The sequence below is a fragment of the Chrysemys picta genome, unplaced genomic scaffold (assembly GCF_011386835.1).
Source record: "Chrysemys picta bellii isolate R12L10 unplaced genomic scaffold, ASM1138683v2 scaf642, whole genome shotgun sequence".
Classification (NCBI taxonomy): domain Eukaryota; kingdom Metazoa; phylum Chordata; order Testudines; family Emydidae; genus Chrysemys; species Chrysemys picta.
In genome coordinates, this window is record NW_027053349.1 from 1 (window position 1) to 10,084 (window position 10,084).

Below are 10,084 nucleotides of genomic sequence, written 5' to 3' on the forward strand. Positions count from 1 at the left end.
GCTAGGAAAGGTAACTATTAGTAAGTGTAGACCCTAGTTCATGTCTTATGATTTTGTTTTATATGAAACCATTTGTTTCCATCACTCACCCTTGTTTCCAGTTGAATCTCTAGTCTTTCTTAAACTAATTCCCTTTTGTTTCACTATGATTAAGGCCCTACCAAATTCATGGCCATGAAAAACGCGTCACGGACCGTGAAATCTGTTTTTTTGGTGTGCTTTTGCCCTGTACTATACTGATTTCATGGGGGAGACCAGCGTTTCCCAAATTGGAGGTCCTGACCCAAAAGGGAGTTGCAGGGGGGTGGCAATGTTATATTAGGGGGTTTGTGGTATTGTCACCCTTACTACTGTGCTGCCTTCAGAGCTGGGCAGCCGGAGAGTGGCAGCTGTTGGCCAGGCACCCAGCTCTGAAGGCAGCGCCCCGCAAGCAAGAGTGCAGAAGTAAGGGTGGTAATACCAGACCATGCCACCCTTACTTCGGCGCTGCTGCCTTCAGAGCTGGGCGGCTGGAGAGCGATGGCTACTGACTGAGGGCCCAACTCTTCAGGCAGCAGCGCAGATGTAAGGGTGGCAATACCATACCATACCGTGCCATCCTTACTTATGTGCTGCTGCTAGCAGCAATTCTGCCTTCAGAGCTGGGCTCCCGGCCAGCAGCTGCCACTCTCCAGCTGCCCAGCTCTGAACGCAGTGCTGCCACCAGCAGTAGCAGCAGCGCAGAAGTAAGGGCAGCAGTACCACAACCCCCCCCCCCCCACACACACACAATAACCTTAACTTAAATAGCTGAACTCACGACATTTATGATTTTTAAAATCCTATGACTGTGAAATTGACCAAAATGGTTCGTGAATTGAATTTGGAAGGGCCCTAACTATGATTGAACTCAAGAGCTGTGTGTGGTACAGGACAGGAGCGGTGGGCTAAGGTAAAACTGGGATACATTTTTCCTTTGGGAACAGAGGATCTGGGATTTCTGTGGGTATCCAGTGACGAGGGGCAGGACACAGCAGTGGGACACTTTGAAGGCATTTGGAGGCTGGCTGATGTCTCTTGTCAGCCTGCAGGGCAAAGGCAGGGCTGGTGTAGCCCAGAGGAGAGTGCTTGAGTGGCTGACAGGCTGGTTGTATAATAGCGTTAACGCCCAGCTGGCACAAGACTCCCTCACACTGGAAGCAGGTGGCAACGAGGTGATTCGCAGCCCTGGATGCCCTGAGAAGCATCACAGCTTCCATGGGATGCCGCGGCCCAGATCCCCCCCTGCTGCAAGTGCCATAGAGCAGTGACATGAACATGGGCTGGTGCAGCCTTGCACCCTAGCCCTGGGGAGGGAGAGCGGCTTCTGTACCCTCAACCTCAGCCAGGGCTGGGTCCAGTTTTGCCCTCTCCCCAAAGCCCTGTGTATTTCAGGCACATCCCGGGCACAGCTCCCCAGTATCAGCAGGGACTGGGGGCAGTTTTTCATACTTACAGGTTTTCAGGAACTCTTGCTCTTTTGGTACGAATGCTCGATACGTGTCCAAACTCCTCTTTTTCTTGGCAGGTGATTCATTTATATCTTCCCGCATGGCACCTTTTCAGATTAAAAGGGCCTTCTCGTTAGTGTGATTGCGCTAGAGATGGACACCAGCTACAAGGCTCACTAATAAAGGACCTGAGGTTCAGTACAGATGGCCTGCGGAGACGCTGACCCACTTACTGGTATAAACCCAGCATTGTTATTTGCATTACAGTACTGCTAGAGGCCGAGGCCGAGACCGTGCTAGGGGCTGTACATACACTAAGACCTGGCTGCAGTTATTCATGCCTTTGTCACCCCTTGGCTGGGCTACAAAAATGCAATAAACCTGGGCCTGAAACCTTCAGCATTTAGGAAACTCCAACTAATATAAAACATAGCAGTGCAACACCAACTAAATCACCCCTGCCAGAGTTTTGTCAAGCCGGGCCTTAAAAACCTCTAAGGATGGAGATTCCACCACCTCCCTAGGTAACCCATTCCAGTGCTTCACCACCCTCCTAGTGAAATAGTGTTTCCTAATATCCAACCTAGACCTCCCCCACTGCAACTTGAGACCTTGCTCCTTGTTCTGTCATCTGCCACCACTGAGAACAGCCGAGCTCCATCCTCTTTGGAATCCCCCTTCAGGTAGTTGAAAGCAGCTATCAAATCCCCCCTCTCTTCTCTTCTGCAGACTAAACAATCCCAGTTCCCTCAGTCTGGTCCTCGTAAGTCATGTGCCTCAGCCCTCTGATCATTTTCGTTGCTCTCTGCTGGACTCTCTCCAATTTGTCCACATCCTTTCCGTAGTGGGGGGCCCAAAACTGGACGCAATACTTCAGATATGGCCTCATCAGTGCCAAATAGAGGGGAATAATCACTTCCCTCGATCTGCTGGCAATGCTCCTACTAATGCAGCCCAATATGCCGTTAGCCTTCTTGGCAACAAGGGCACACTGCTGACTCATAGCCAGCTTCTTGTCCACTGCAATCCCCAGGTCCTTTTCTGGGGAATTGCTGCCTAGCCAGTCGGTCCCCAGCCTGTAGCAGTGCATGGGATTCTTCTGTCCTAAGTGCAGGACTCTTGCACTTGTCCTTGTTGAACCTCATCAGATTTCTTTTAGCCCAATCCTCCAATTTGTCTACGTCACTCTGGACCCTATCCCTACCCTCCAGCATATCTACCACCTTCCCCCCAGCTTAGTGTCATCTGCGAACTTGTTGAGAGTGCAATCCATCCCATCATCCAGATCATTAATGAAGATGTTGAACAAAACCAGCCCTATGACAGAACCCTGGAGCTCTCCGCTTGATACCGGCTACCAACTAGACATCGAGCCGTTGATCCCGTTGAGCCCGATGATCTAGCCAGAGTTCTATCCACCTTATAGTCCATTCATCCAATCCATACTTTTTTAACTTGCTGGCAAGAATACTGTGGGAGCCCGTATCAAAAGCTTTGCTAAAGTCAAGATATATCACATCCACCGCTTTCCCCATATCCACAGAGCCAGTTATCTTATTTTAGAAGGCAATCAAGTTGGTCAGGCATGACTTGCCCTTGGTGAATCCATGTTGACTGTTCCTGATCACCTTCCTCTTCTCCAAGTGCTTCAAACTGGATTCCTCGGGGACCTGCTTCAGGAATTTTCCAGGGACTGAGGTGAGGCTGACTGATCTGTAGTTCCCCGGATTCTCCTTCTTCCCTTTTTTATAGCTGGGCACTAGATTTGCCTTTTCTCAATCGTCTGGGGCCTTCCCCGATTGCCACGAGTTTTCAAAGACAATGGCCAATGGCTTTGCAATCACACCAGCCAACTCCCTCGGCCCCCTCGGATGCACTGCATCCAGCCCAGTGGACTTGTGCATGAAGCCCTGTCAAATTTAAGGTCTTGGTCCTTATCTTGAAGACACTCCATGGCCCGGTCCCAGGATACCTAACAGACTCTCTAAAGCTGGGTGATGAAGACCGTGGTCTATAACTTCGCTCCTCTGGCCCAATGGAACTCTCAACTATACGAGCAAACCTTGTGCAGCAGACTGAACTTTCCCTGGGGTGCTCTGGGAGTGTGAAACGGAGTCGCCCAAGAACTGAAGACCATCACAAACCTCACCACTTACTGGTTCATGTGCAAAGTGCATTTCTCTGACCTTACCTTCTCTGTAGCGTTAGGTATATTTAACAAATGATAAAGTGCTTAACTCTCCTTACTGTTAGAAAGCTTTCCTAATATCTAACCTAAATCAGGGGTGGCTCCAGGCACCAGCGCAGCAAGCACGTGCCTGGGGCGGCCAATGAAGAGGGGCGGCACATTCAGCTCTTCGGTGGCAATTCAGCGGCGGGTACCTCAGGAAAAAGAAAGCGGCGTGGTGGAGCTGCCGCCGAAGTGCCGCCGATCGTGATCACGGATTTTTTCCCCCCCCCCCCCCGCTGCTTTGGGCGGCAAAAACCCTCGAGCCGGCCCTGCCTGGGCCCTCCCTCTCCACTGGGTCCCAGCCCAGGGACCAAGAGGGAGAGGCATGGAATGTCTCGGTTGCTTCTTCCTGGTGCACCTGGCCAACCTCTCCGGGGCTGCTTCATACCTCCTGATCTCTTTCCGTTTGGGGCATGGTCGTATCCTACTGCCCCCGTCCCGCAGCAGGCAGTTCTCATTCAGTCTCAGCAGCTCACTCAGCCAAATAGGCATTCCCCAGTTCCCTTCCTAGTGTCCAGTTATTTCCCCTCAGCAGGGAGTGGGGAAGGGGAAAAGATCAGGCCCCTATGCTCCTGGTTGGCTCTTACCCATAGTCCAGACCCTCTCCTGTGCATTGTATTGTCCCCAGAAACAGCAAACTGGCTTCCTCCCTTCAGACGGCCTCCCCTTCACTCTTCCCCTCAACCACACTTGGCTGTCAGGGTCCCCTTTACAGCAGATCCCCCATTTGGAACCTGCTCCGCAGCTGCTAAGGGGCGGGGCTCTTTGTCCAGTACTGCTCCTTTACTCTCTCTGTCTCTGGGTGGGGTCTGTAAACCCCGTCACACCACCTTCAAAGCCCTCCTTAGCGCTCTGCTGGGCCGGAATGCCTGCAAAAACCTGACAGCGGATAGGCTGCTGCTGTGCTGGAACCACAGCCTCTCATGAGACAATATTGTCTCATCGCGCTTCCCAATCTGTCCATTTCTATTATTGTCTCTTGCCTTATGCTTACATTGTCAGCTCTTTGGGGCAGGGACTGTTGTTTTGCTCTTTGTATTTGTACAGCGCCTAGCACAATGGGGTTCTGGTCAATGCCTAGAACTCCTGGGTGCAATCGTTAACCTTAACTATAACAACTTTAACTATAACAAGTTTTACTAAGAAACGGGGTTGAAAACAGTTCAAATGTCAGGGGCGAAGTCCTCAGCTAACTCGGCAGAGCTCTGCTGTCTTCAATGCAGCCAGACCAATTTGCACCAGCTGAGGATCTAGCCCAGATCGTAAGCAGGTTTCAACCTTGATTTAACTTTAGCAGCTCAGCCCTTGCTCTGTGCAAAGCCTAAGACTGACAAAAACAGAACACTTTTTTGTTTTTCCCTACAGGGCTTAGAGGTTTTGCACTGGTACCCATCACTGTGGTATCTCAGCACCTCTCAGTTTAATCAATCTCATGGAGTCTACTGCAGCCAATCCGGGAGATTTTCGGCCACTAAAAGTCTGGCGGCGCAGTGGGGCTAAGGCAGGCTCACTGCTTGCCCTGGCCCCGTGCTGATCCTGGAAGCAGCTGTCATGTCCCTGTGGCCCCTGGGGGAGGGCAGGGGCGGTCTCCGCACGCTGCTTCTGCCCCAGTGCCAGCTCCGCAGCTCCCATTGGTTGGGAACAGGGAACTACGGCCAATGGGAGCTGCGGGGGTGGTGCCTTCAGGGAGGGGCAGCTGGCAGAGCCACATGCCCACCCCCAGGGGCCTTAGGGATGTGACGGCCGCTTCTGGGAGCGGCACGGGACCGGGGCAGGCAGGGAGCCTGCCTTAGCCCCACTGCATCACCTACTTCGAACCCCTCGGCCCGAGCCCAGAGCACACACCCCTTCCCACACCCCAACACTCTGCCCCAGCCTGGTGAAAGTGAGTGAGGGTAGGGGAGATCGAGTGATGGAGGGAGGGGGGATGGAATGAGCGGGGTGGGGCCTTGGGGAAGGGGCAGGGTGGATCTTGGGTTGCACCTACATTCAAAAAGTGATCTTGTGCTTAAAAAGGTTGGAGACCAGTGCTCTACATGTAACAATGTTCACGGTAAGGGTATGGTTTCAGAGTATATCATCTTACCTGAGGATTCAGGTCTTTTGTGTGACATTCTAGCAGACCAGTTCCAAGGTTACTACTGAGCTCCGGTTGACACTGGGCTGTTAGTGCTTTTCAAAACCAGGATGCATTCAGATTTGAAGATTGAGGATGACACTGCAAGGCGTAATTATCACAAGAGCTGCCCTAGGGGGAATAAAAATGAGGGTTATGTTCTTAACTGATCTGCTTTGTGTTTAATCACCTGCGTCATTAGCTTGCGGTATTTACACCTTCTGCAGCTCCACAGCGATTTTCTTATTACGTGGGATGCTCAGACCGTATCCACACTGGGAATTTGCACCAACTCCAACCAGCATTGCCCCCTAGGTGCAGACACACAAACCCGCTATTTGCACTGGTGCAGTTGACCCCCTGCTGGAAAGGCTGTTATATCTTTGCTGGTATCAAGCTTCTCGAGTCTTCCACAAAGGGGTTCGGGTACAAAACAAACTGGGGTAACCATCCGCACGTAGCTAGCTACAACATGGGCTAAGCTGCACCAGTGAAAATCATGGCTTGGGGTGACTTCCCCCATTTACACCAGGGCTTTGCACTGGGGCAGCTGCCCCAACAGCTGGAATTGGGGCAAACCCCCAACATGGACAAAGCCTGGCACTTTTATGAGAGTTTGTAACCAGCTGTGATGCAGTTAATATTTGGCAGCAGGCCAGGCACTCCCATACCACAAGGAAGGATCCTCCCTACACACTTGGACCCCGCCCTCCCTCTGCGATGGAATCCTAAACTGTATTATATGGTTCAGTCGCTGCTTGGCACAGTATGTGTGTGACATTCCCCTCTGATGTTATCAGGAATAACATCAGAGATGACATTCGATCTCCCGAGCACCGAACGGTAACTGGTGTTGGTGAAAAAACTGTTTTAATTAACCTGTTTTAATTAATTTAATTAATTAGAACTGCTAGGTCACTCCAATCCTTGACTCTGGGAACCAGCCTTACGCTGCTCTGCTGTGAGAACCCCCCACTCCTGGGCTGTTCACACACAGCCTCTGGCATGTCAGCTACTCCTTGGATTGTGCAACCGAATGACACTAGCCACTATCTCTGGTCGCAGACACAACCCTAGGACGTTCCATCTTACAGCATCCAGTTATGCCCGCTGGATGCTGTGAGCTTATATGAGTTCATCAATTTAACAAAGACATTGATATGTCCCAGGCTTGTTATCCCAAGGGGAGTCTCTGACACGCTTCAAACTCATAGACTCATAGACTTTAAGGTCAGAAGGGACCATTATGATCATCTGGTCTGACCCCCTGCATGCTGCAGGCCATAAAACCGTCCCTACCCCTTCCCTGGACTCTGCTGTTGAAGTCCCCAATCCTGTTTTTAGTGACTTCAATCGGCAGAGACCCTCCTGCTAGTGATCCCTGCCCCATGCTGCGGAGGAAGGCGAAAAACCTCCAGAGGCTCAGCCAATCTGCCCTGGAGGAAAATTCCTTCCAGACCCCAAATATGGCGATCAGTAAGACCCTGAGCATATAGGCAAGAGTCTCCAGCCTGACCCCTGTTAGCCATTATACTATTTACCTACCATTGCTTGGTTTTCCTTGACTACTATGTTTTACCATTAAACCATTCCCTCCATAAACTTATCTAACTTAATCTTAAAACCAGACAGGTCCGTCGCCCCCACCGTTTCCCTCGGAAGGCCGTTCCAATATTTCACCCCTCTGACGGTCAGAAACCTTCGTCTAATTTCAAGCCTGAACTTCCCCACGGCCAGTTTATATCCATTCGTTCTCGTATCCACATTAGTACTAAGCTGGAATAATTCTTCTCCCTCCCTTGTATTAATCCCTCTAATATATTTAAAGATAGCAATCATATCCCCCCTCAGCCTTCGCTTTGTCAGACTAAACAACCCAAGCTCCTCTAGTCTCCTTTCATACGACAGGTTTTCCATTCCTCTGATCATCCTAGTGGCCCTTCTCTGCACCCGTTCCAGTTTGAGTTCATCTTTTTTAAACATGGGAGACCAGAACTGCACACAGTACTCCAAATGAGGTCTCACCAGCGCCTTGTACAACGGGAGCAGGACCTCCTTATCCCTATTAGATATACCTCGCCTAATGCATCCCAAGGCAGCATTGGCTTTTTTCACCGCCACGTCACATTGTCGACTCATAGTCATCCTGCGGTCTACAAGGACCCCTAGGTCCTTCTCCTCTTCCGTTACTTCTAACCAATGCGTCCCCATCTTGTAACTAAAATTGTTATTAGTCATCCCCAAATGCATCACCTTACACTTTTCACTATTAAATTTCATCCTATTTTTGATACTCCAATTCACAAGCTCATTCAAGTCTCCCTGCAGGATATCCCTATCCTCCTCCGAATTTACAACGCCTCCCACCTTCGTATCATCCGCAAACTTTATCAGCCCACTCCTGCAATCGGTTCCGAGGTCAGTTATAAATAGATTAAATAAAATGGGTCCCAAAACCGAACCTTGAGGCACTCCACTAGTAACCTCCCTCCAACCTGACAGTTCACCCTTTAATACTGCTTCAGGTAGAATAAACAAACACATTTATTAACGATAAAGATAGATTTAAGTGATTGTAAGTCAAAGCACAACAAATCAGATTTGGTCAAATGAAATAAAAGCAAAACGCATTCTAAGCTGATCTTAACACTTTCAATGCCCTTACAAATTTAGATGCTTCTCACCACAGGCTGGCTGGCTGCTCTTCAGCCAGGCTCTCCCCTTTGATCAGCACTTTAGTCGCTTGGTGTGGTGTCTGTAGTGTAGGAGGAAGAGAGAGGAAGAGCTGGCAAACGTCTCTTCCTTTTATCGTGTCCTTTCCTCCCCCTTGGCTTTGCCCCTCCCTCCCCCACCCTTCAGAGTCAGGTGAGCATTACTGAGTTTCTCCAAGCAAGGTTGAACAATTCACCTGATGTGGCCACAAGCAGGTGAGTCATTGCATTGTAGCTCCCTTGCTGGACAATGGCTGTTGGGTGGGGAGTCAAACAACCCATCGAGTGTTGGTTACTTTCCTTGCTGTTGCCTCTGGGGAGCTAATATCTGGCTGATTCCCCAACTTACAGCATGTTTTAGTGACAACCATACTACACAATTCTCATAACTTAAGATGCATTAATGATATACATATATGGATAGAGAAATGACTTTCAGCAGATCATAACCTTTCCCCTGATACCTTACAAGGCATGCTCTATACGTAAGATCACGATTATATGAAAATGAGGAATATGGGGGTTACAGCACGCTCCCCCAAGGTACAGAATGTCACAATGTGACATACATTATCTAAGCTGGTAAGAGCTATAGCCAGCAGTGCACTAAGGTATCTTACGGTCTTGGAGGACACATGTCTGGCATCTCTGTCTATTAAGGAAGCTCTGTAGCCAGGCTGTATCTGGTACAAGAGCCTGACCTACTCGCAGCAGCCCTGCAACCTACTGGGTACAAGAAATACATGGCATGGGCCTACACTAGACAATTAGGTTGGCTTAACTACATCTGTCAAGGATGTGAAAAGTCCACACCCCTGAGAGACACAGTTAAGCGATCTAAGTCCCCATGTAGACAGAACTAGGTTGAAGGAAGAATTCCTCTGTCGACCTACCTACCATCTCTCAGGGGGTGGATTACCTACACTGATGGGAGAACCCCTTAGGTCATCATAGGTAGTGTCTCTGTTGAACGGCTACAGCACTGCAGCTCTGGTGCTGCAGGATTTTAAGTGTAGACAAGCCCACCAGTGTCAGAGGTAAAGGCAAGGTGGGTGAAGTAATATCTTTTATTGGACCCTGGTGAGACAGACAATCTTTCGAGCTTACACAGAGCTCTTCTTAGAGCACAAAACAAAGGAAAGCAGCAACAAAGGTTGCAAACAGAAATAAACAAACAAGACGCAACATAGGTTGGAGGAGCTCATGAACATGCTTCTCTTCAATGCCCCAGCAAACTTCAGCTTTGAAAAACCTAGAGAGTGAACAGACTGAAAGCAGCATTTTGGAAGATGTTGCTGCAGACATTCAGGCATCATCTTTACTTTATATCTTTAAATCCCCTCCCTTTACTGAAGACAATCACGAAGGTGACTATGACAGAATTCTGGGCCTATTTGATGCACACTTTATAGCTCAGAGAAATGTGGTTTATGGAAGGGCGTGTTTTCACCAGAGATTTCAATAACCAGGGGCATCTGCTGAATTGTTCATAAGCGCTTTGCATGCATTGCCAGAAAACTGAGTTTGGAACTGTAAAACATGAAAATATTAGGGATCG

At 49.6% G+C, this 10,084-nt stretch overlaps 1 long non-coding RNA gene across 2 annotated transcripts; it reads right to left on the bottom strand.

The window, feature by feature from the left end:
* Window positions 1–1,473: 1,473 nt before the first annotated feature.
* On the bottom strand, window positions 1,474–8,613 carry LOC135979090 (uncharacterized). 2 transcript variants are annotated; one of them, XR_010596411.1, is made up of 3 exons: window positions 8,481–8,613; window positions 5,786–5,947; window positions 1,474–1,576 (listed from the first exon to the last, which is right to left on the bottom strand). It is a non-coding gene; the product is annotated as an uncharacterized LOC135979090 (long non-coding RNA). The 2 variants fall into 2 exon arrangements; XR_010596412.1 differs by having other exon boundaries at window positions 8,500–8,612.
* Between the last annotated feature and the right edge of the window lie 1,471 nt (window positions 8,614–10,084).